The sequence below is a fragment of the Peromyscus leucopus genome, chromosome 10 (genome assembly GCF_004664715.2).
Source record: "Peromyscus leucopus breed LL Stock chromosome 10, UCI_PerLeu_2.1, whole genome shotgun sequence".
Taxonomy (NCBI): domain Eukaryota; kingdom Metazoa; phylum Chordata; class Mammalia; order Rodentia; family Cricetidae; genus Peromyscus; species Peromyscus leucopus.
In genome coordinates this window covers 26065102-26091221 of record NC_051071.1, presented here as the reverse complement: position 1 = coordinate 26091221, position 26120 = coordinate 26065102, and positions in this window count along the sequence as shown.

The following is a 26120-nucleotide window of genomic DNA, read 5'->3' as shown; positions in this document are numbered from 1 at the left end:
TCCACACTCAACGGGGAGTGAAAAGCTTGCTTATCTGGGCTCCTTAGCTAAATAAAGATGATATAACCGGAGTTGCACGGGATGGCTGACTTCCACCCCAGCACATTAGCTCATGTGACTTCAAAGTCTTTTCTCCCTGTTCTCAGGTCCCACCCAGATGCCACTTTGTCCACATCCCAGGATCTACCAGATTTATTTCCCTTACTCATTCTGCACTCCTTAGTGGAATCACTCTGGGTGCTGCCTAGTGCTGGAGTTGAAAGAAAGGACACCCAGTAATTTATGACTGTTTACTCTAGAACTTCAGGGTTGCAAATAGGCCATTGTAGGAAGTGTAGCCAGATCCTAGCAGAGACAAAATAATGATTTCCACAGATCCTCAGTAAAACCCCAGGCACACCATAACATGCCAAGTACCTCACATTTTATCCTGATTCTCCAGAAGACCTTGGTGGTGTGGCCACATACCCACGTTCTCCTCATACCCAAGCTGTAGATGCTTCAAGTCTGACAATCCCTCTCTACATCATTTAGGCACCTCCAGTTGTTGCCCAGTGCCAGTGATGAACGGCCTAGCTGCGCCTTCCATCAAGTTATGTTTCTTCATGGACCATAGTCCCCATTGTTCCAGGCAAGGGCTGTGAACAAGTTGGTCTTTCTTCACTAACCCTATACCTTCTGTCTGGAGGTATCTGCTACTTGTTACAGGACAAGTCACTACAGGTGCCATTTTAGGGAGAAAGACTGAGGTTTAAAAACATATACTTTCTGGGTGTTGTAGTATATTTTAATCCTAGTACTCAAGAAGCAAAGGGCATGCAGATCACTGTGAGTCCAAGGGCAGCCTGATTTACATAGTGAATTCCAAGCCAACCAGGTCTACGTAATGGGACACTGTTTCACACAGGGAAAAACAAACAGAACAAAAACAAAACCACAAACCTGATCCCACTTCCCTTCAAGAGTACTGTGAAGATTGGTCTAGCCCACCTATGAGGCAGAAAGGATGGAGGAACAGAAAGTAACTTGGAAGGGTTTATTCCTGCTACCCTACATATAGTGGGCAGTGAAGCTGACGACATCTAGGCTGTGTCCACCTGGTCTTCCCTTTCGAATTGGTGCACACATGGAATAGAGCAGAGGATAAAGGTCACAACTTAGAAACACTGATGTAGAACCAGGCCTCCTCTAGTTCTCTTTCTAGCCAATCATGGCTATTATTATTCACTGTCAACTTGACAGGCTTTAGAATCTCAGAGTAAAGACCACTGGGTACTATTGAAGGCATTTCCGGACAGGCTTAAGTAGGAACCAAAGAGACACCATGAATGTAGGTGACAATACATATGGCCTGAGGTCCTAGACTCAGTACCGAGAAGGTGAGCAGAGCTTCAGAATCCAGTTCTCTCTGCTTCCTAACAGCAAATGTAATATGGCTAGCCACCTCATGTTCCTGCCACTCTGCCTTCACAGCAGCATGGGCTGTACCCTCAAATGTGACATGTGACTAGCCACCTTATGTCCCTGCCACACGGCCTTCACACCAGCATGAACTGTATCCTCAAATTGTGAGTAAAAATAAGCTTTATTCTAAAGCTATTTTTGTCAAGTATTTCTCACATCAATCGGAAAAGTAACCAATACAGAAAATTGATTCCAGGGAGTAGGATTACTATGGATATGATAAACCTGATCATGTATTGTTGTTTTTTTAGAAGTGCTTTGCATTAGCAATATGGAAGAATTTGGGGCTGCTGGCCTGAGAAGTCCTGGGACACTATAAACATAAAGTAATAGACAATTCTGGTAGGAGTTTGGAAGATAGAAGTGTTGAGAAAAGTATCAACAGTGTAGGGCAGGCTCATGAGGTTTCAGAGGTGAACAAAGACTCTATTGGGAATGGGATAGAAATAATTCATGCTACATCTTGGAAAAGAACCCAGGTGCATTCTGTCCATGCCCTAAAAAAATCTAAATGAGGCTGTTTCTACAAGTAATTTACTAATGTGTTTGGTGGAAACTATTTCATGACAGAACAGCATTCAGGTTGTGGCATGGTTACTGTTCACTGTTTTCACCTAGGTTTACAGTGGTGTGTGTGTGTGTGTGTGGCCTATGGAGCCAGGTGATAGTAAAGTTGGCCCCCAGGGAGAGTGTAGAGGGTGGAACCCAAGTTGTTTACAAAAAATATGATTAGAGCTTCAGGTCAAGAAAGATGATGTCAATACATGATTCCCTCATAGACAACACTGTAAATACTGTAGACTAGGCATGTGATTGGGTACCCTTTAAGCTGACAGGCCCAATGGGGCATTCCCCCCGCCCATCTTGTTTTCTTTATGCTTTAAAAGGAGTTTGTTGTGTTTAAATAGATGAGCCTTGCTTGACTTGGTTCCCTGCTGCATCTGATTGTCTCCAGGGAAAAAAGGGAGGATGGAAATGCAAGCAGCACACTTACCTTTCCTTGGTTCCAGGTCTCCCTTCTGGGGCGGGGGACCTAAGTTCCTGGTGGGGCAGGACCCCACACAGCCGCAAAAAGCAGCAAGTGCGTCTACCAGGTCGATCGATCTCAGTCCTCGGGGGAGGCTTTGCCCTGGAGGAGGTGGGAATGGGAGGTGGGCTGGGGGGAAGGGGAGGGGGGCAGGAAAGGGGAGAACAAGGGAATCTGTGGCTGTTATGTAGAACTGAATGGTATTGTAAAATAAAATAAAAGGAAAAAAGCAGCAAGTAGAAGAGAAAACATGAATAAAACAGCTTGGTTTGGAACAGAGAACAAGTAAGTTTAAAACTGTCGACAAGTTAAAACTTCGTTGAGCATAGACAAAGCGTCTTATCTGTTAGAGATTAGTGCTATTAAGGACACATTTTGTAGTTGACACTGAGATGATAGGAAAGGTAGCTAACCGATCATTGAAGCTTCCAGCTTAGGCAAGTGCAAGTTCCTGTAAAAGGAAATTTTGTGTAATCCAAGTTAGTGTAAAAGGGCTTCCTGCTCAGAAACAACTGCTTAATCAAGTATTTTTACAGACTCAGCTGCCCAGGCATATAATGCAAGAATGAAGGGCTATAAAGACTTTCAGAAAAAGGTTCCAGAATTCACTGAAGCCGTGCAATATATGGCAGAGTCAGATTCCCTACAAGGAAGCCTCTCAAGGCTACTGTGGGAAGCGGAAGCTGTGAATGTAAAACTGAGGGCGCATGGTGACACCAGGATGTTGGAGATGCCAGACCATGACAGGTCTAATGAGGAAAGTTACAGGCACAGAGTCAAGCTGCCCCAAGAGAAGGAAGGCAATGTGTGCAGCAGGTGGCAGAAATATGGTGAGTGGCAGGGTTACCTAGCACTCTGAAGCCAGGATGATGGCGTCAAGAGGCCCAGATGCAGGGCAAGGAGATGTGGGAATGTGTGTGTGTATGTGCTGCTAAGTTTTGAGTTTGGTACTGGCTTGTCTCAGTCTTGGCTAGATATTTCTCCACTTCTCCTTTATGAAATGGGAATATTTATTCTTCGACATCATATATTAGAAATATTTAATATAAATGTTTTACAATAAATAATAATAAATAAAAATATTTGTTTTGGATTATGTAGAAGCTGCCAGTTAAGATATTGCCTCGAATCTTAGAAGATGCTAAACATTTTGAACAGTGTTAGAATTTTTAAGGCCTTGGAGACTTTCAGAGATGGAGTTAATGTTCCTGGATTATGAGATGAGCCTGAGACCTTGGAAGCCAGGGACTTTGTTCTCTCTTCTAGGTGAAGAATTGGAATAATTTTTGGTTGTATGTAGAAAAGTTAGATCATATTATATGGAACCATGATCTTGTTGCTGTCTTTATTTGGAAATTAGATATGATATAAGATGTGGTTGGGTATCAAATTGAGGAAGGGTAGATTGCATATCAAATTGATGATGACTAATCTTTGTTTGCAACTTGACTGGATTTATAATCACAGCTCTGACGAGTGTTTACAGATAGTATTCATCAAAATAAAAGACCCATCTTGTGTGTGGGTGGCACTACACAATGTGTTAGGGTCCTGGGCTGAAAAGGAGCAGTGAGTGGACTATCACAGTTCATCCCACTCTGCTTTATGGTTGTTGATTCAGATTGACCAACTACTTCATGCTCCTGTCTCCGTACTTTCTCCAGTCTATACTATCAAATTGCAACCAGAATGGATCTTTCCTTCCTTAAGCTGTTCACCTTGAATATTAAAAGAGGAAAACAACGAATATGCTATCCCTCCTAATGATGGAAAACCCAACCTCCTCCTCTGTCCAATTATGTTTTCTTTCCTTCTTCAGCAAGCAATGATCTACAGAGTGCACCAAACTGAGCTGACTGCCAGTGAATCTTCATCTTCAAAAATGTCACCCCGGAGGAGGGCCAGCACACAGTCCATCATAATGACTCATTCTGAACAAGTGTTGATGTGATTGTAACCTTTTACAAAATGTCTTCTTCATATGGCAATCAGACACATGATTAGAACTCTAGACATTAGGTCTACATCCTACAAACTGTATTTTGGTAAAATGAGAAAAACTAACAGATCCTAGAGCAAATTTTCCAGTTTCCCAATGAACCATAACCTGACAATTTGTTCTGATTTCTCTTACGAAAGATAACATTAGAATAGGGATAATTTCATCAGGTCAACAGCCACTTTGACGCTATGATTGCAATGGGTAGAAAAACACCACCTCTGATACAGCAAATGTGATTCTAATTTTTTGGAATTTGCTTTACTCCATTGTCTGTGACAGAGCTGTTACTGTTTCCTGAAAGAATCCCCTATCTGAGACCAGTGTAATTTTCACACTACAAAATAAGCCCCTGTAGGAAGGACCTTCATCAATCTCACTTTCTCAAGACATTCTCTGGATACTCATTTTGGTTGAATTTCTCCTCTGTATCTTGTGCTGCTCCATTTTTTCATCCTCCTCAGAGGGTAGGAAAGTTCTGTAGGTCATCAAGGTCACTGTTCTCCGACATAAGGTAGGGGGCGGGAGTGGTGTCTCTGGAAAGAGCATGGGGAAAATGAATAGGGCCTTGTCTTCTCTCTAACTTGGTTGCAAACAGCTGGGCTCCTTCCTTCGTGCCTAGCTTCTTTTCCCAGTAAAAGCAAAGCTTCACAATAGGGATTCGGGAAAGGAGTGACCGCAGTGGAAGAGAATTGAAGAACCTTAACAATTAAAATAAAAATGTAAAAGGTATTTTAAATATTCCCCCAAATAAACAACAGCAAAACTGTCACAGACCCAGGGCACAAGAACAAAGAGATAGTAAATGAATGCATTTATGGTATTTTCCAAGTTATTCCTCTTGGATAGTCTAAAGACACAGTATTGATTTGATAGCTGGGAAGCTGGCTATATTCTTATTGGACCTGATGGAGCATTGCAGATTCCTTGGCCTTCCTACATAAGAATTTGTGTTACTGGCAGATGATGACAAGCCTCCATTCTGCCAGTATATTTCTGTGGCTTCTGTATGCAAATGCTCGATAGGATGTGCTGTAAACACAATCAGACTTCTCTCTGCTTTTTGTCTAAGGAGGGAATGGTGTCTTCGTGTCACAAGAGTAAGGCTCCCTCCTCTACTTGGTCAAGAGGATTCAATTTCATAAAATATTCCTGTCTCAGTTGAGGGTGTCACATATGTGCTCCTTCTGTTTTCTGCCACAGGTGAATTTTACTATAATGAACTTGTGCATATGGAATCATTTACATTTGTAAATACTAAACCTTATTATGGGGATGGAGAAATGGCTCAGCAGTTAAGAATATTTGTTCTTGCAGAGGACGTGAGCTTTATTCCCAGCATCCACATGATGGTTCACAACCATCTGCACCTCCAGTTCCAGGGTTTTCAGTGCCCTCTCTGACCTCACAGGCATCAGGCACTATGTGATGCACAGACATACTTGCAGGCAAAATACCCATACACATAAGTAAGTAATAAATAAACAGACAAGCAAATAATCTTTTAAAAAGTGTTCTTTTCTTTTAACTTTTTCGGGCATATTAGGCTGTATTTTAATGTTCATTTATATGGTTTTCTTTTATATATTTTATTGTCAGGATTGATGTCTTCTCTCTTCCTTCCCTACTTTCTTAGACAGGGTCTCACTGTATAGTCTTGGTTGACCTAGAACTCACTTTGTAGACAAGGCTGGTCTTGAACTCATAGAAATTTGCCTGCCTCTAACTCCCCAGTGCTGGGATTAAAGGTGTGCACCACCACACTCAGCAGTCTTCAATACTTTTAAGAAGCTGAGAATTGCCTGATCCATGTGCATTCACTCTCTATGCATCAGCAAATAATCAATGGACAATTATTCTGTTTTGAATCCCGGGAACCTTAAGGCAAGAGGGCAGAAGCTGGCTTTTGTACTGTAAGATTAACTTGGATTCTGTGATTACAGTGAACTTTCCTTTTGGGTCAGGGCAAACCAGATGGACTCTTAGAAAGTGTCTATCTAACCTGGATGGTGACAAGCCCTTGGTCTGAGTAGGGGTATGAGAATCAAATATGAGTACATTCTGCATGATTGCCAGTGTGATTTCTGTTGGAAAATAAATGAGGCCTGAGAGAAATGGCTCACACACTTAGATGACAATGACAGTCTTACCATTCCCAAGAACTGCATCAATGGAACACTATGTAAAAGAAGAGTTTGTGCTTTGGGACTTCATGAGTAAGATACCAATAACACTGCAAGGTAGCCACCAAAGGCAGTTGGGTGTCAGAAAATATACTAAAGGGGAAAGATTTGGGACTGAGCTATAAGCAGAGAATTAACAGCAGAGTTTTGGTCCTCAACCTCCATGGGATGATTCCAGGATCCTTCCATGAAACCAAAATCCATAGATTCTTGAGACACTTGTACAAAATGGTACAACATTTACATATTACATAACAGATACCTTGCATTTATACCATCTCTATGTTATAGTACCTAATGCTTTATGACTGTTGCAATACTATTAGTTTTTATAATATTGATCAAAAAATCATCTGTACATATTCAGTACAAAAATCAGTATTTTCCTGAGTATTCCTGACCTTCACCTGGTTACAACCACAGATATGTAACATGTGGGTATGAGAGGTTGCTTGTACTTAGAGACATCTAACTCCATACAGTTGCTATAGTCACCAAGTATGTAAGTTACCATAACAAAACACATGACCAAGGAGGCCCATAGAAGGAAGAATTTATTTGGGATCATGATACCAGAGGATATAGAGTCCATCATGGCAGGGAGGCATTGTAGTAAGCAGCAAGCATGGTGGCAAAGGCCAGAACAAGAGAGAGATTACAAATTTTATAGCATACACCACAAAGCAGAGAGATCAAACTGAAAGTAGGGGAGCTATGTTATCTCAGAGCCCACCCCGTAGTGACATATCTCCTCTAGCAAGTCTATACCACCTGACCCTTCCCAAACAGCGCCACCAACTGGAACCAAGTGTTCAATACCTGAACCTATGAGGGGCATTTCTCCATTAAACCACTACACCAAGAAACTGCTAATGTGAAGGCAGGAGGTGACCAGCCCTGATGGTTTGTTTGTTTTTTCTAGTTCATAGGGCAGAGCCCAGGAGGTGCCATCCCAGGGACCCTACTCCCAAGCTACAAGTCAGGAAGGACAGGAAGTCCAGAGTCTGAGAAGCGCATGAAGGGGCTTTCATGGAGCAATGGCCACTCCTGTCTCTGCTCTCCTCTGAAGGTGCTGTGAGCTGTGCTTATGAGACTTCACTCTATTTGTCTTGAACTTTTGCTCTTTTCTGTCTCCTATTGTTCTCACTCTTTTTATTGAAGTTAAATAACCTTTTAGTTTGCTAATTGATTGTCTAGACTGCTTCTTCATCTGGACACCGAGTTTTCAGCAGTGAACAATTTTTCTTTTGATTTTCTAGGATTTCAAGGAATTTTGGTCTTTTTTTTTTCAATGCAAAAGTCTGTTTCCCATAGGGTTAGTTATTTTTTTTTTCATTGTGTTCTGTTTAAAATCTTAATAACTGGGAAGGAGAAAGGGACTGAATAGTTAAGAATGCTTGCTGCCATTCTAGGGGATTTGAATTTGTTCCCAGTATACTTGTTGGGCAGCTCACAACTGTCTGTAGGACCCAATGCCCTCTACTGGCTTCCAAGGTCACCTACACATGTATTGCATATAATTAATTTTTTGATGAGAAGTTCCGGTACTTGAGAAGAATATTGTATTCTTCTCACTTGAGAGCAATAATAAGAATTTCCAGTTACTTCTGTCACTACCTCTGATGTCCCTCAGTCTGGGATCAGATATGTCGGTGGCTGCTTTGGGTTGCATCCTTTACTATTTGGGGAATATAAATTTGGACCCCTTCCCACTTTCCAATCAGAGCTTCAAAAAGAATCACAAGGAGCTTAAGTTTTCTCTCTCTTTATTAATTTGGCAGGCTGAGTTCGTATGTTCTGATTCATGGAGGACAGTCACTGGGCTCAGTTCTTACTGACCCCTCAGGTGGACATTTGATGCCAGGTTTCTCCTTGAGATGACTCCAATCCTTTGCGGATTAGCTAGGGTTCACCTGGATTTTGACATTTTATTGTAATTTCTACTGGTTGGGGAATTGCCATCATTCTTTGGGGCATGATTATCCACAAGTTCATCTTTTGGCATGGCTAGCATGTTGGCAGGAGTTTGTTTAATAAGTATAATTTCTCACTGTCAGTGTTCCCATGGAGACTGAGAGAGTGAGAGAATGGCTACAGTTCTGGTGGAAACCTTCCTCTCTTTTGCTTCAATCTGATTCTTTAGTTTCTGAAAGTTCTGGCTGTCATACTGGGCAGAACACAATACAACCCAACTGTATCCTGAGAGTCTGTGCCTAGTGTGCAGGAAGGTCCCTCCTGACTACAAAAAGAGACCCTGCAGAAGTCCACCCCACTATCCCAACCCTCCTGTCTAGAAAGACAGGTGCATTAGTTAATTTTCTGGTGCTCTGATAAAACATCATGACTGAGACAACGCTTAGGAAGAAGATTTTATTTAGGCTTATGATGCCAAAATGATGAGAGTTCATCACTGTCACAGCAGGGATGCATGCCAGGAGACAGGCTTGGTGAGACAGGAGCAGCAAACTGAGAGCTCACATTTACCTGGAAGCACTAAGTCAAGAAAGCTACTAGAAATGGTATGCCATGGGTCTTTAAACTCTCAAAGCCCACCTCTAGCAACACCCTTCCCCGACAAAGCTGCAACTCCTAAACCTCTCCTGAACAGCATTGCCAAATCAGGACCAAGTATTCCAATGTATGAGCGTACTGGGGCTATTCTCATTTCAGCCACCGTGATATCTTAGGGAGAGGGGTCTGATAGCCATGGTGCAGAAAGAAAAGAGAGACCACTATAGATTGGCTCCAGGCCAAAATCCACCTAGAGATGTCAGAGAGGATAAAGATAATCCAGGATGTAAGACCTAAATTCAGCCACCGCCTCAACATCAGGACCACTACAATTTCAGTCACGACAAAGATACATGAAAGAACTTAAATCACAAACAGCTGAGAGACAGAAGCAGTGGATCCTAGCTGAGAGCTCACTCACCTGAGACTAAGCAGGGAAATGCCAAGGTGACAGTACTGCTCACCTCCCCCATTATCCATCTGGTCATCCAACAAGGAGGAGGCCATGTGGCATTCCAGCACTCAGTGACGAAGGAAAGACTGGAGCTAAAGACCTTTGGTCTGCCTGGCAACTAGAATTAGCAGCAATATCTAGACAGCATAAGATTTTTCTAAAAAAAAATTGCCTAAAAAACATTTGTTTGGGGGATTAATAATATCTTTTAATCTTTGTTATTCTCAAAGTGCTTTTAAATGACTTTAAATTTTCTCGAATCTAACCAAGGTGAGATTTTAAAGAACATTTCAAGTTTGAATTTTTCAAAATAAAAAACAGTTCAACAACACTACACATTCCTGCCAGAAAAAGAGGTCATCTGAATGCCTATAGAAAAGCATTCTACAGGGGTATCCAGCGACATGGGGTGTGGATGCTATGGTGTGTTCAAACAATGGAGGACTGGATTCAGAGAGGAAAAGCAAACAACACTGGGGTCAGATATTACAAGGTTAATGCTCATTTCCTGGAATCTAAGAAGAGCAGGGGGCTATGCCAATGAGTATCCCTGGGGATCTGTATGGCTGAAGGAACGTCAGGCTGGTTGTGTAGGAAGCAAGACAGATTTAACTGAAGACATGTGCAAACCATCAAATCTGCTTAGTCTTACCCCAATGTTTTCCTAGTTGTCCTCCAAGCTTAACACACTGGAAAGATCTGACCTGCTTTGATATCTATATTCAATTACTACCATAGTCTACTAATTTTTCTTTAAAACGTCTATCACACATGTCCTGCCCATGAAAAAAAAAAAAAAAAGAAAGGAATTGTTCTTTTAGCCAGTAATAACAGCACCATCATCTGATGTTTATATTAGTGCCTTGGCTTCCTTGGGGTTGAAGGAAAATATATGACTGAACAGAAAATGACCAGGGAGCAGCAGAGACAGGGTACCAGAGGCAGCACCTGTGTCCACGTCTACCAGTTCACGGTGACGTCTGAGCTCAGCTGAAATAATACAGCTACAAGGGAGGTGTCTGGAGATGTGTGGCCCTCCGGTGACCTCTCTGAGGCAACAACTATGGGTTTTGTGGACCATTGGAGGAGATGAGCTTTGTGTACTTTGAAAAGTCCTGGAATCACTGTGTTAACAATGGATGAAAATGTCATCAAATTTCAGTTACTTTATTTAGCTCACATTTCCTGATCATACTCTGAGATCAATAGCAGGAGTGAGGAAAACAAGCATGCTTTGCCTGCCCAACCAAAATATCAACTTGAGTAACAAAGACACAATAATGACACATGTGGCACCCACTAAGTGATGAAGCAGGTTTACTTGGAACATAGAAGGAAACATGACTGTGGAGATGGGCCCCCGAGGGCTGCAGGGGAAAGAGACAGCCCTGGCTTACCTCTTGGACATGAAGTGGATTTTTCTAGGAGATTATGAAAGGATGGGCATTGCCCACACAAAGGGAGGATAAAGACAATAAGAATCTGTAAAGAGAGTGCTGGATCTTTAGGACCACATTTATTGGCTAACACTCAACTGAGTACCTTGAATAACAGAAATACCATCTCACAGGTTTGGAGATAGCAGTGTGCATAGGCATGTCAGCAGGATCTGTTCTTTCCAAGATTCTTCAGGAGCTTCCCCAGGCCCCTTTCTTAGTTTCTGGTGGCTGTTGACAATCTGACATTCTGGTCTCTGCTTCTTTTGCCAGCTGGTGTTCTCTGCATGTGACACTGTCCACCTTTCCTATTCCTAAGTCTCCAGGCCCAGGTATGTCTTTGAAAGCTTTCCTATGTCCCTTCTGGTCCCACAGCCGCTCAGACCCAAATAAACACACAAAGGCATATAGTAATTACAAACTGTATGGCCATATTCTATGGCTCAAGCTTCTTGCTATCTAGCTCTTATAACTAAACTCAGCCCATTTCTATTAAACTATATGTTCTGTGGCTTTACCTGTGTGCCATTACATGCTTCTCCCTGGATAGTGGGATGGCTTCTCTCCCTCTTCCTGTCTCTCTAGTTGGAATGTACTGCCTAACCTTATTCAGCCTCACCATTGGCCAAACAGCTTTATTTATCAACCAATCATAACAAAGAATATTTACAGAATACAAAAAGACATCCCACAGCACATATATCTGACCATCTGGTATGCTGCTCTTCATCTTCCACCTCAGCTTTCCATCTTAGACTTTCCTCCCTTTGTCCTGGACCTGAGTAAGCTGGTGAAGGCACAGCATCAGTGCCCAGAGATGAAAACACACTACCCTCATGAAAAGCTAAACAGTTTTCAGTGCCTGGCCCATTGTGTGGTGTGCAACAAATGCTTAGTAAATGAGAAAATGAAAGTTAAGTCAGACTTTAAAACCTAAAAATGCTGATGCTTGGATTTTCAAGGAGCCATCATGGGGCCTAAACACCCACTGTGAAACCCCAGCTGTGTATGTGGGCACAATGAATGAAAATACTCCAGGATCTATTGAGAGTTTTCCTACTTCTGAATACTAACCATTAACAATTGGCAGTGTTATTCCTTATTCATTGTCTGGAGAAGGTTGCTATTTTGTCAATAATGTGTACTTTAAAAATCCCCAGGATTACTGTGTTAGTAAAAAGTAATGAACAAAATTCTCACTTGAAAATGTAGATTCCTGAAACTATTTGATTAGCAGAACTGTTTCTCTAAGGGAAAAAAAAAACAAAACAAACAAACAAAAAACAACCCTCTCCATATTTTGAGTACCTTGACAAGCATTCTGGGGAATTGCTGCATATGTAATAAGAATATTTCCTCCTTTTCCTTGGCCAGTATGATGCTCAATGAACTTTTGTAGTTCACTATGAGTACACATACTGTTTTTTTAGTGCTGTATCAAAAGTGCTCCCTGCAGTGGAAGAGGCTGGGATACTGACTTGTGACTTTTGGACATAGGACATGTAGGACCCTTTGTAAGCTTTAGTCTTTGGTGCAAATTGAAAATTGGAAATAAAATATTTTCTTTGTATAATTCTTTTAAAACATGAAGCTATGAAAACACTGATATATGTAATGCCCTTTCTTGATTACATTTCATTCCACTTTATTTTTATCTTATCCTTTTATCTGTATAATCATCCTTTATGAAAGCATCACAGTTTCTTTCTAGTCAAAGTCATTTGAAATCTGTATTAGGAACCATGCAGCTATGAGTAAATAATTGATTAAAACATAAAACATTAAAAATAATTATTTTAGATAGAAAATGATTTAAAGTTTCTTTTTTGGTCGGATTTTGGCCATTGCTTCTCCCAGGAGACAGTTTGTTTTGATGTTTTACTTAAAAATTATTCTTGAGAATTTCCTAAGTGTATACAATGAAATATGAAAGTATCTATTTCCCATTTCGCCAGCCATAACAACTCTCCCAGGATCTTTCCCTAATTATCCCTCTCCCAACAAACTTTATTACTTTATAAAACCTTAAAATAAATAAAAACATCACATACCACAACTATCCAGATCCAAAATCTATAGAGCTAGTTGAACTATACAGCCAGAATAGGCATTCAGAACCAATTCTGGAACTTCAAGGTAAACTCAACCCCTTCAATAGTGAATATAGTCCATGCACCATCCCTCGCCAAAACCAAAAACTGCTATGCTCTCAAGGTGTGTCAAGTTCTGCAGTGACATGCTTTAATTTTAAATAGGAATGTATAACGCTATCATATTTCTTCACACTAAGGAACTGGCTTTAGTGTATAAATATATTCCTAAAAAATTTAAACTTAAATGTGTTATCTGTGCATTTATGTTCTAGAAATGCTTAGGAATTTCAAAGCTCTCTGGTTGACATAAAAAAAGGGGGTTATATATAATGTAGGACTAGCCAAAGTTTCATGAGTAATCTCATTCACTCATTAGTTCATTCATTCATTTATTCACTCATTATTCATTCATTCATTCAGTAACTGCATATGAGCCATCTCTTTCTTCACTTTGGCAGTCCAAACGAGAACCTATTTAGCTTCATCTCTGGCTGTCCCTCCCCTCAATGCTGTTTCTACATCTTTTCTAATGTTGGTGCCTTCATACCATTTTTTCTGGTTACTTACCTGGGGACAACCACAAAGACCCCTTTTTTCAAATAGAACTTTGGTCTTCTCTATCTTCTCAGGTGGGAACCACCTCTTCACTAAGTCGTAACCATGCCTCTGTACTGTCTGTCCTTCCTCAGGCTCAAGTTATGCTGCTTTCCAATACTTCTCCCCGCTGTGGTCTCGGAGCCCTATGGTGTTCTTCCTTGTTTCTGTCCCCTCTGAGAAGAACAGAGAAACTCATGTCTACGTGGGCATTCTGTAAATGCTTCTTGGCATGAGTTCACTTCCTAGAGCAGATACAGAACACATGAGCAAGAGACCATATTCATAACTCAGGCTGTGGGGCTTAGGGAGCTCAGGGGTCATTGGTTCCAGAAAGGAGTTGTCATCAGCTAGGCAGATCAAAAGCTGGAAGGGGCAATGAGTCTTAGGAGATGAATATGGGAGGGAGGAGCCAGCGAAGGCAGAACAGGAGAGAACTGGGATGACCGCCCCTTTCTTCTGCTTGGTCTGGACCTCTCTGCTTGGTTGTGCTCAGGGTTCTAAGGAACATGCAACTTGGGACCAGTGCTTTTCTGGGGACAGTGGGAGAAGCAAGAAGCCTTTACAGAAGACTCCTAATCCTGAATGGCGATGACTTCCTTGACTATGTTTCGTAGGAATGGTCAAGAAAGTGCTGCCGCAGGCATCTGTCTGACAGAGCCTTGTCAGCCTACCACTGACAGAGCAGAAATGTTCCACTCTACTGCAGTATTCAGTGTTGGTCTTCGTTCCTCCCATACACTGGGGCATCCAGAAATGTCCACACTGAGTTTCCACTAACCCATGGAAGTTTCCAGTGTGGGGAGCAGAGAGATGAGAGATGGGCGTGAAGGCAGCAGTAACTCCTTGTCAGAAAACTCAGAGGAAGTGATGTTGCATCTGGCTGAGTGCTGTGGAGACAGACTATGTCTCACAAGGCTGTCTCATTTTTCCTATGGTGCCAGCAGAATCATCAGTCAGTACTTTTGTAGATTCCCTGTGGAAAAGGAAATGATAGCTCAGGAGGTCTGCCATGCCTGCAACTCCAGCAGTTAGGGTGAGAAACTGAGGCAGGAGTATGAGGACGTCAGGACCAACTTGGGCTATATATCAGTCTAGCCAGCCTGCCTACCTATGTAAGGAAAAGAACAAAGAGGGGGAATCTGTGGTTGGTATGTAAAGTGAATTTTAAAAAATAAAGAAATAAACAAAAAAGAAAGGAAAAGAACAAAACCCGCAAAGTTTAGAGGTGTGATAGGGGCTGGAGACCCAGTAGCCAGAGTCTTTCAGATGGAAGTACTACATCTTAGAGTTCTGCCTCCCAGGAAGGTTTACAGTGAAGTTCACAGTCACAGGTTATGTATTCCACAAATAACTACAAGAATGCATTGGAATGGAAGTTCTGCATGCAAGAAACCGTAGGAGACAGAAGAGTCGATTAAACTGATTTGATTAGTTTACGTTAATCTATGTACTGAATTGTCACAATGTGCTTCATAAATATGTGTAATATTACATGTTAATCAGAAAACTTAACAATGAGGAGGTAGAAATGATAACTATACATTGCTTGTTGAATTATGGCAGGGTACCCTGGAGATCTATATGATTGCAACAACAATATCAAATGGTTGAAGACTGTTATTGACTGTTCAAACTGAGGCTCCTGTGAGATGCAGTGGACCACCCAGGTCTAGAGGAGAGACTTGGTAAAGCCACTGAGATGAGCTAGAAGATTCTAGACAGATATAGGATGAGTACACAACTGGCTAGAGCCTTGGGACTAGGAATACTCAGAAGAAAGAGCTGACATGACGCCCCACCAATAATTGTTCTATTCTATTATACACACATTTCAGAATGTCTTATCCATAGTCCCATGGGAAGCAATTCTGAACTTCAGGCATTTCATTAGAGTCTCTATTCTCAAAGTTGTCAAGGTCAACACTTTACCTATTCCTTACGATACAACTGTATTATAAACATTTTTAACACAGTTTGTTTCTTTGTTGCTCTGCATTTCCCCCTGGAATTCCTCACACTCTTTTCTCTGTTTTGTGTTGTTTTAACTTGAATATGAAGTTTCAGTCAATGGCAAACTGCTCTGGGCTTTAAAAAATACCATATCGCATATTCATGGCTTTGGTTTCTATGTGAGAACTTGACTCTTTCCCCAATTCTGCTGTGTTTCACCTATTCAAGTGGCTTCCCACATCCACTGGTGTATTTGGCCACCACTACTCTGCCCATATTTCTACACTTCTCCGAGGAAGTCATACAAAGGATGCCTTGCCTTGTGTGGCCTTTTCAGGGTGACTTCTCTCAGTTGACAATATGCACTTGAGAGTCATCCGTATTTTCAGGTAGCAAATAGCTCATTCCTTTTTTAGCCTTCATGGCATTCCATTAGCTGGTACTTCATGGTTTACCTAGGCTTTTTTTTTTAACTAAAAATGAAATTCCCAGGAAATGAATCTCTCCACTAGAACTGGATTCCATGCAGCACCACCTTTCCCAGTCTGAATGGATGCTGTTTGCTCTGGTACCGTCAGTTGAGAGGTGAATGTGCTGTTCTGGGGCTGTCATAAACCAAGAAACCACCCACTTGGGGTTGTTTCTAGGCTCTATTTATTCTGGTTCTCCTTTATTCTTTCACTAACACCACAAATCAGATGAAACTATCAAATAATTTTTCATGTTAGTTGGTGCACAGCTGGCTTTCTCTGCAAAAATACCTGAGGTATTCTGTGCCTCAGGCAGTGAAATCCTCTATCAAGTACAGAATTACTTCACTACTGTAGAATTCACTCCTTCTCTTCCACCAATATAGTGCAAAGGCAATTACAGGGACTGCATTGAATCTTTGCAATCATTTGAAAAAAAAAAAGAGTGGCAGCCTTGAGGTCATCCTCATGATGGTCATATTTATGTATCACTTAATCATTTCGATCACATCTCATGCATTTTTACTAGATCCTTATTTTTAGTTTTTTTATATTTATGACTCAATTCCTTGTGCATTTGAAGTTGTGAACAGATTTATTTATTTTAACGTATGAACATCTACATTCATATGTGTCCTTTTAAATACGATTTGAGGCCCACTTTACCTTCTAGTACCCACAAACACGCAATGGGTGACAATAAACGCATGAATACTCAATAAGTATTCATGAGAGTTTGACCTCTGAGGCCACTTTCAGTTACCTAGCCTAGAATGTTCTGATGTCATATTCACCTCAAAACTTTTCTTTTCATGACTAAATAGGAAACTAGACAACAGTCATGTTTGTTGGTTGATATTTATTTAACTTTTTTAAAATGCTAGCTATCATCATGGTGTCTAAGAAAAAGCTCTCGAGCATTTTTTCAAAGCAAATAAATGAGTCACTAGAGAGGATGACAAATGAATGCTCTGAAACAGTGCACTTATCCTAACAGTAGAAATAAAGATAAATTAGAGAAGTTGATTGTGTGGTTCAAGGGTTCAAAAGTTCACGGAGACAAAAGCCTTTGAATCTATGGAGTACATCTACCAGTTTTCTGAAAGCTTAATTACAAAAATGGAGACCTAAACACATGAGCAAGAAAGTTGTGTGGTTGTTTGGTGCCTCTCGGATCATTTTCCAAGTTTTCTTGTGATCTCACACTCTCTTTTGTAATACTGAGAGTCTCTGTCTGTCTGTCTGTCTGTGTTTGTGCATCTGTGTGGGTGTACGTGTGTAATTTGAACATTGACGCATTCCATCTGCCTCGTTAGGTTTGCCTAGTCTTCTCTCAGGTTTCCCAAACTATTTTACCATGAGTCACTCTCAATGTCCATGACATTCTGTTTAGTTAACAGTGAAAATTAATTTTGTGATTATACAAATTTTAAGTTAATTTCAAGGATGACTAAAGTATAAAATCACCCAACACTGAGCCATATGGAAATGATTGCCATAAACGTGTCGATGATTTATTGATACCCTTCCTTATATGTTTATGTTGCTCTTTGTAATACCTTTTTTTAAACGTTTGTATATAATTACATCTTTTATGGCAATATCCCTCTCTATTTTGCTGTCTAATCCATCAATATGTTCAATCCCCATACTTGGTATCATCAGCAAGATGGGTAAACTTCCATTGTATTCTTCATCACATAGCATGTACAACTTGTCCGATTCTTTTATTTAAAAATCAGAGTACAGGCCGGGCGTTGGTGGCGCACGCCTTTAATCCCAGCACTCGGGAGGCAGAGCCAGGTGGATCTCTGTGAGTTCGAGGCCAGCCTGGGCTACCAAGTGAGCTCCAGGAAAGGCGCAAAGCTACACAGAGAAACCCTGTCTCGAAAAACCAAAAAAAAAAAAAAAAAAAAAAAAAAATCAGAGTACATAAAGAGTTTTCAAAACTCAATAATCAGATACAAATCAATTTTGAAATGGCAAAATTTAGAACAGTAACTCATCAAAGAAATTCAAATGGGCAATGTGATGGTTAGGTTCACTGCCAACTGGCGGGCTGCTGGATATGCCTGAGGGAATTGTCTTGATTATGTGTGGTGGGAAGAGCCACCTAAATTGTGTGTGTGCACATTCCCTGGGCTAGGGATCTCTGGCTGTATGGAATGGAGAATGTGAGCTTAGCAGCATGCATGGCTCTACAGGACTCAACCAGCCGCTTCAAGCTCCTGCTGTTTCAACGTCCTCGAACTGTGAGCCAGAGTAAAGCCTTTCTTCTAGAAGCTTCTTCAGTCGAGTATCTTATTACACCAACAGGAGACTGGAAGAGGAGAGCGGCACGGAACAGGTGTTCAACATGAAGAATCTTTGGGACCAAGGGTCAGGCACGGACCATCTGCTTGTAATCACAGCACTTGGAGGCTGAGGCTGGGGCACCGAGTCCAAGGCAGCCTTGGGCTTTATGGGAAGACCTCAAATTTATAAAGAAAGAAAAATAAAAAACCGGATGTCCATAATCATGTATCTACTAAAATGGCTGAAACCTAAAATTCTCTTTATTATACAGCTTACTATGTATCATTGATGTGTATTAAATGAGTAAGAATGTAAGTTTTGCCTCTTCTAAAGCTTAATTGTTTTAATCTTGTTATTAGAATTGTTTAACCCAATTTTCAGAGTGGAAAATACAAGTTGTGTCAAGAAGAAGTGAGGCTATAAAATTCCATAAAACACTTAATAATTTTTACCTGACTGAACAGACGGCTTAGTGAACCTGCTGTCTTATAGAAGACCCGGGTTCAATTCTCAGACCTACAGTGGGTAGCTAATAACCACCTGTAACTCCATTTCTAGGAGATATGACTCCCTCACTTGGCTTCTGCAAACAATGTAAGCCTGTGGTGGACAGACAGACAATCAGGCACACACACACACACACACACACACACACACACACACACACACACACAACACACACATAAAAAATTCATTCCTTCATTGTCAATAATATTTTAATAATAATTTTCACTGAAAAAGTTTAAAATGATTAAAATTATATTCAATCTTAGTTGAAGATCAAAGATGAGCAGTGACCATAGGGAAAGGATTGTGATATTTTTAATAAAAGAAGTCTTAAAATTTTTACTTCAGAAGTATTGTATGAACTGACACTTCTTATCAGTTAAAAATTGTATCTATAATATCAATTCTTAAAATCAAAGAATAAGATTTTTTCCTAGACAAGAAAGACAAAATGGCCAAGGGGAATCCAAATGAACCAACAGGAAGAGAGATGGATTCTCTTGACTTCTAGCTGACAAGTGGCATGAGTCAGTTTAGTCTTTTATGAAACAGAACAATCACAACCAAATATAAAATATATATGAAAGTGTATAAAATGACAAACATTCTTCATGTTTTAAGCTATCCCCAGTGTTCATTAGAAAGTTTAGGTCAGCTCTCTTTCTTTACACCAAATATAAGATAGCAAGTCTGATGGAGCTTCTTTCTTTACCTTTGTTATTCCTAAGCCTTCTAATACCAGAGAAGGTATTAGAATACATGTATACACACAAATACGCAAATGTATATATTCATTTACATAGATATGTGTGCATATATGTTTTTATGTTTTTAAGTGCCTATGGACAAATATATGTTTATGCATGTGTACATGAATACATATGTATGAGTGTACATATATCAGTTTCTATTAATTAGGTTGGATGCTGGCAAGCTCCAGATCTATTATATTACTTGTAAAAAGTAAGGCATTTCTGCTGTTGAATAGTTTTGCTTAGCTGTAAAGGACAGTGCTTACGGCACATGCTATTTGGGGAAGAGATACTGTTCCTGAGTTGTCATAGATTACGGCACAGGGTTGTAATCACAAAAATCATGTCACCTGGCTGCTCCTCATGACAATTGGATCCAGTTCTAAGTTATCCTCTGATTGTGTCCTTTTTTGTGTGTTTCATTAGAATTTTGTCTATAAGAAATTCCCTTTTTAGTAGTAGATACTGCCTCTGATGTCACACTGGCCACCAGCCCAAGCAACCTCACATTGGACTTTGTTAGATTTCTCTCCCCTGATGTCATCTGTGCCCCAGAGCTTTGCTATTATGGTTAACTTAGACTGTCTTCTCTAAGACCTAGCATGCCAGAATGAACAAAAGAAGCCATATTATTTTCTCTTTGGCCTGAAAGTGCACAACTTGAGAAAATGGGTTGGACTCTGAGGTTTCTGATAGAAAATTCCATCGAGCAGAGGTCAGGATTGTACCCACCTTATAGCTCATGTCGTTGCCAAAAGTATTATTCACCTCATTTTTGGTTCCAAAGGCATTCAAACATAGGATAGAAGGAGTCTGAACAAGTTTGAACTCCATGGGTTGGGCGATGTTGAAGCATGTTCTTTCGCAAAAGCTAAGTTAATATTTTCTTGCTTAGAAGGAAAGAAAAAAGAAAGAAAACAGCAAAAAGCAAACAAACAAACTATCCCCTGTTCGAAAATACTAACATGGACTCAGCTTTCTCATGATCATAGTTAGGGTGAATTGGCACAGGAACACAGTATCACCAGGCATGCTCTCACCTTTGTGTGAAACATTGAAGTTTCTGGAGTCAGGGCATGGTTCATGCCCTGTACAATTCCGTAAGCATGTTACAAGCCTATGGAGCATCAAGAGGGTTGCAGGTGAGACATTCAATGCTAGTCTGACTTGTTACCACTGCTAGATTAAATCATGGGTTTGGCCTGCTAACGGTGTTTTAGAAATGCTTTGTAAAATTATACCAGTGCTTCTGAAGAGCATTAGAGGCCCTTTGATAGAGGAGAGAGAGAGAGAGAGAGAGAGAGAGAGAGAGAGAGAGAGAGAGAGAGAGAGAGAGATGTCTACAGCCACAGGCTGGGTTTCCTAGTTGATTACACAGAACAAAATGAAACAGTCTAGAAAAAAGGGCCACAAACTGGGTTTCTTCCCCATATTTGCTGGAAAAGCCTTTTCATTTGTATGTCCCAGTTTCTCCAGAGAACACTGTTGTCCACTGTCACTTCCAAAAGGAGGCTTTAGGGACTGCAGTGCAATGTGGAGTCTTTTCTTGTCCTTGAAAGTTCTTGGAACATAAAGAGAGAGTGTCCCTCAGCCCAAAACCATAAGTGTGTCTAGCGCGGAGCAGAAACCGTCACAAACCTACCAAAAGCATGAGGCAACAAGTCAAGTGTTATTTTACAGCCCATTGAGAAGGCGTTTGCACATAACACACCCATCGAGCCCTAAATGATACTTCTACTTACTCCTGCCACTCACATTCTAAGTCAGGTTCTTAATGCATGAGGTAGATCCCATAAACGTGCTGCATTTAAAAGGGATGGATATGAGAGCAATGGCTCAGTTACCTAACTCACTTTAGCCATGAGATCATATGTGCATAGATCCAAACACCATGTTGTACACTGTGTGTATATATTTATATGAATTAAGCCCTAATAATGTTGGAGAATTTTGTTGCATGTGGGCCAAAAAAACAGTTACAGAGAACACACACACACACACACACACACACACACACACACACACACACACATCCTGAAATTCTATTATACTAAGCAATACTGTGCTTGTTTATTTCAATTATATGATTATTTCTCATTGTTTTTTCATAGATATTAATGACTTTATATTTTATTTTGTGGGTTAATGAATTTACTTGGAAATTGTCTGCTAGAATGTGTGCATCTAATTTTCTTAATAAAATTGTTCTGTAATGATAACAATAGAATATAATTTCTGAATATAGTTTGTTCTGTAATAATCACACTGCTGCTATTGTGAATCATACATTGGATATACTTTGTATTGTGGAGCATACATTGTTTATACTTTGGGTAAGACAATGGAAAAAATGTGTAACGATTAAGAAGACATTTTCTGTCCACAGAAAACTGCTACTAATTAAACTCTCTGTAATTTGGTCCTGTTCTCTATCTCCAGCTCTTTTATTTTTCTGTCAGCTTGTCTTGTCCAACTTCGATATGATGGTTTTTGTTTTGTCTTATTATGTTTTGTTGTCGTTATCTCTTAGGGGAGGGGAAATTGTATTCAGATTATATTGTATGAGAAAAGAATCTATGTTTAATTAAAAGGGGGGGGGGGAATCCTGCCTTGACATAGCAGAGCCTCTGAAGGAACTCCTCAGGTGGCCACAGGGGGCAGTGGGGAGCTACATCTCTGGCTCACACTCCCCTGTCCGCAACAATGGCAGATGATAGAGAAGTTGGGAACCATCAGTGGAACTACCCAATCTAAACAATAAACAGAGATGTTAGGATTCAGGGACTTAGGTTAACACCCACAGGATGAGAACTTTGGAAGGAAGGGGAGAGTGGAAGCAGGACAGGAAAGTATAGAAATAAAACCAAAAGGTTTCCAGTGAGGTAAAAACCAGCAGATTCAAAGGTGAAAGAATCTCTTTCAGGATAAACCCCAACCGACCAAGCTAAGACATGGCACAATTAGAAGTCTGAAAACTGAGACCAAAGGCAAACACTTGCAGGTGTTCATCTAGAAAGGACAGCTAACCTCTAGGACACTAATTGTATGAAAGTGAATTTCTTTCTTCTGAAACCATGAAGGACAGCAGAAAATGACCCAATCTTTATAAAACACAGAAAGAAATGGAGTGTTGACTATGAGTTTCAGTTTCTAAAAACTCCTAGGCAGTGGTGAAGAATAACTAACATTATTAGATAAAGAAAAGCAAAGGTCACATGTTAGCAAATTTTCTCTAAGGAATGGTTACCTGAAGGGGCTGCAAGATGGTGCAGTGGACCAAAGTACCTTCCACCAAACCTGATGGTCTGAGTCCGATCATCAGAACTCACACAGAGGAGGAGAGAACCAACTCTCATAAGTTTTCCTCTGACCTTCATACACACCGCACAATACCTGTGTGCAAGAGCACACATATGTGTGCACACGTGTACACACAAATGAACACATACTAAAAATGAATTTCTTAAAAGGACTGAGGGAACTTCTCTAGCTCCAGAAAAAAAAAAGATTTTGAGCATCCTGCATGATGTGTGTGTGTGTGTGTGTGCGTGTGTGTGTGTGTGTGTGTGTGTGTGTGTGTGTGTGTGTGTTGAGGGCAGAAACAATGCAATGTGTAAAATGTGATGAATATAAGAAACAAGACTAATTTACATAAATTCCTTAAATCATACTAGATGATTGAAGGGAAAAGTACAAGGCCTCTACTTGATATTTGTCCACAGGAAAGAAATGCTTTATTTTATGTGTAGGAGGGGGATAAAACCTCAGTGAAAGCAAGTTTCCTCAGCCAATGTCATGAAAATATAATAAAGTTATACTGTGCATTATAATCTCAGAATGACCACTAATAAACTCTTCAAAGTGCTATATTCAGCACATTATAAATTAGCTAAAATAGAATTCTGATATATGGACAAAACACCAAGAGGAAAGTAAGGAAAGGAGAAAGGAATGAAAAACTAAGAAATGGATGAGAAGCAAATGATTTAGTAACAATTTGTGCTCTTGTATATTAATTTGACATGTGTTTGTGATCCCATCTGAATGACACAAGACACAATGCTGATGTTGGGATAGTCTTTTTATTGTCTTCCCAACAGGAGTTTATGTGATAATTAAACTGCTGTTTATCTATTTTCTGATGCTGTATGTCACTTGATTTACCATCCTATATTATCCCAGTAGAATTCATAAAACATAACAAAAGGTCTCTAGACAGGCTTCAAGTAATCAATAATTAAATGTATAGTATTGACCAAAGAGGAAAGTGACAAACTACTAAAATCAGTGGACAGAGTTTTAAAAATGAAGGCATGTACCTTATATTTTCAAAAGAAATAGCTTTAAATGGCTAAATTAGGAAAGAAAGCTAAAATTTGTGGTCTAAATTTCTTCTTTAAAATGAAAAAATGAAGTAACAAATCTCAAAATAAGTACAAGAAAGGAATAGTCATTAAAAGAGGAAAAATAATACAAGGGAAACAATCTCCCATTGCCTAATCAAACTTACCTGAATTTGCTATGTATATCTTACTTGATAGAAGAGAAGTAATATAATTCAACAATAAAATTGAAACATTTTTCTTTGATAAGAATGAAAAAATGAACAAAATGGATGTACTTCTAGAGAGGTTAATGGAGACTAAGGGGACTTAAATCATTTCTGTAGAGAATGAAAAAGGAGACATAACAACAGACCATATGACCTTCAAATTATGTTATTACTACTAATCATGTGAGAATTACTATATCATTGTGGAAGCCAACCAGTGTAACAACTTAAATGAAATGCACAAACATTTTTTGAAAGGTTCAATTTTCCAAGAAAAATATGTGAAATCTGAGAAACCCTGTATCTGTTCATGAAATTGAATATCTTCTGCAGCGCTGTCTCACAAATCCTGATACCATCTGAGCAGTCTCAGCCAAGAATTCTACCAACCGTTTAAGAAAGAATAAACACTGTCACACACAAACTTTGAAAACAGAAAAGGAGCACTGTGCACCTAAATTTCAAATGGTTAGAGTTATTTGATGGCAAAGGCACACATGAGCCCATGATTTTAAAACATATTTCTAACTATAGTCCCATGTAGTTGGGCCTAAAATCCTTTAAAATATAATCAACAGAATCCAGCAATCCATAAAACTATAACACATCATGATCAAAAAGGGTCAATTTAGAAATATGGGCATAGGTGTCTTAAAATGTTAGAACAATTAATGGGTCTTTTCTATGAGGATCCATAGGGATATAAAGAGACTCATAGACTCTTCCATCTTCTCCCACAGCTTTCATAACTGCAGTGTAATAACAGCCAGGAATGTGGCACTGGTGCAATATATAAGTAATTCTTACTATAATTTTTGATAAAAATTTCTATCTTTAAGCTTAGAAATTAGCAGTAGAGTCAGAGTAACTATTTCTTCCCTTTCTGAATTTTGGTGTGAAAAATGTATAAAAGTGTTTGGATGAAGATCAGCTGGTGTCATCTTCAGAGACATTCAAGAAGTTACGAGGAATTTTACGTTACAGCTCTTCATAGTGTCACACTTCAATTTGTTAAAGGATGGGAATGTAACCCACATTTTCATAATCTATCACTTTGTTTCCACAGTAGTAAATACAGTCATCTGCTAAACAGAGATGTTTCTATTCTTGGCTTGTCTCTTCTGTCCCTAATATGGCAAATGCCATTTTTACACATGCATTGGTCACCTGTGTTGCAGTATGTTATTTTTCATATAGAGCTACAGAAATTACATTTTAATGCACTGTCCAGCTCAACAAAAAACTTGAGATAATTCTAGAGACAGAGATAGGCACTTATTTATGGGGTTTTTATTAAGTTCTCATGGGAAGGCTGAGAGTCAAAAGCAAGATCATAAAAATGAGCTCAGCACTTTTAAGAAGCAGATAACTCTCTCAGATAAGATCTTCAATGTCTGTGCCTTCACTTTAAACTGAAGTTGAACTGTGCCTGACCCCCAGGAGGCTTGTTCCTTACCCTGCCAGGCTTTCCAGTCTCTGTCCTCTACTTCCTGATAGGAGCCAAGATGTCAACATGTCAGCATCTCTCCATCTTAAAACTGTATTCTTCACTGTCTCTTAAGCCTGATACAAACACCAATAGGCCAGAAGTCCTAACACAGAGATGATTTCCATTAATATTTTCTGAGGTTTCACCTGATATGCCACTCACTGAGTTTAAAACTTTGTGAGTTGAATATCTTTTAATGTCTATAGAAAAGGGATAAACCTTGGTGATGTCATCTTGCTGTTAGTGAACAAGTTACTGAAGACAATTGATATACCTGTATCTGACACATGGGCTTTGGTAATACAGCCTCAACCTGTCCCTCCTGCCACATCTTGAACAGG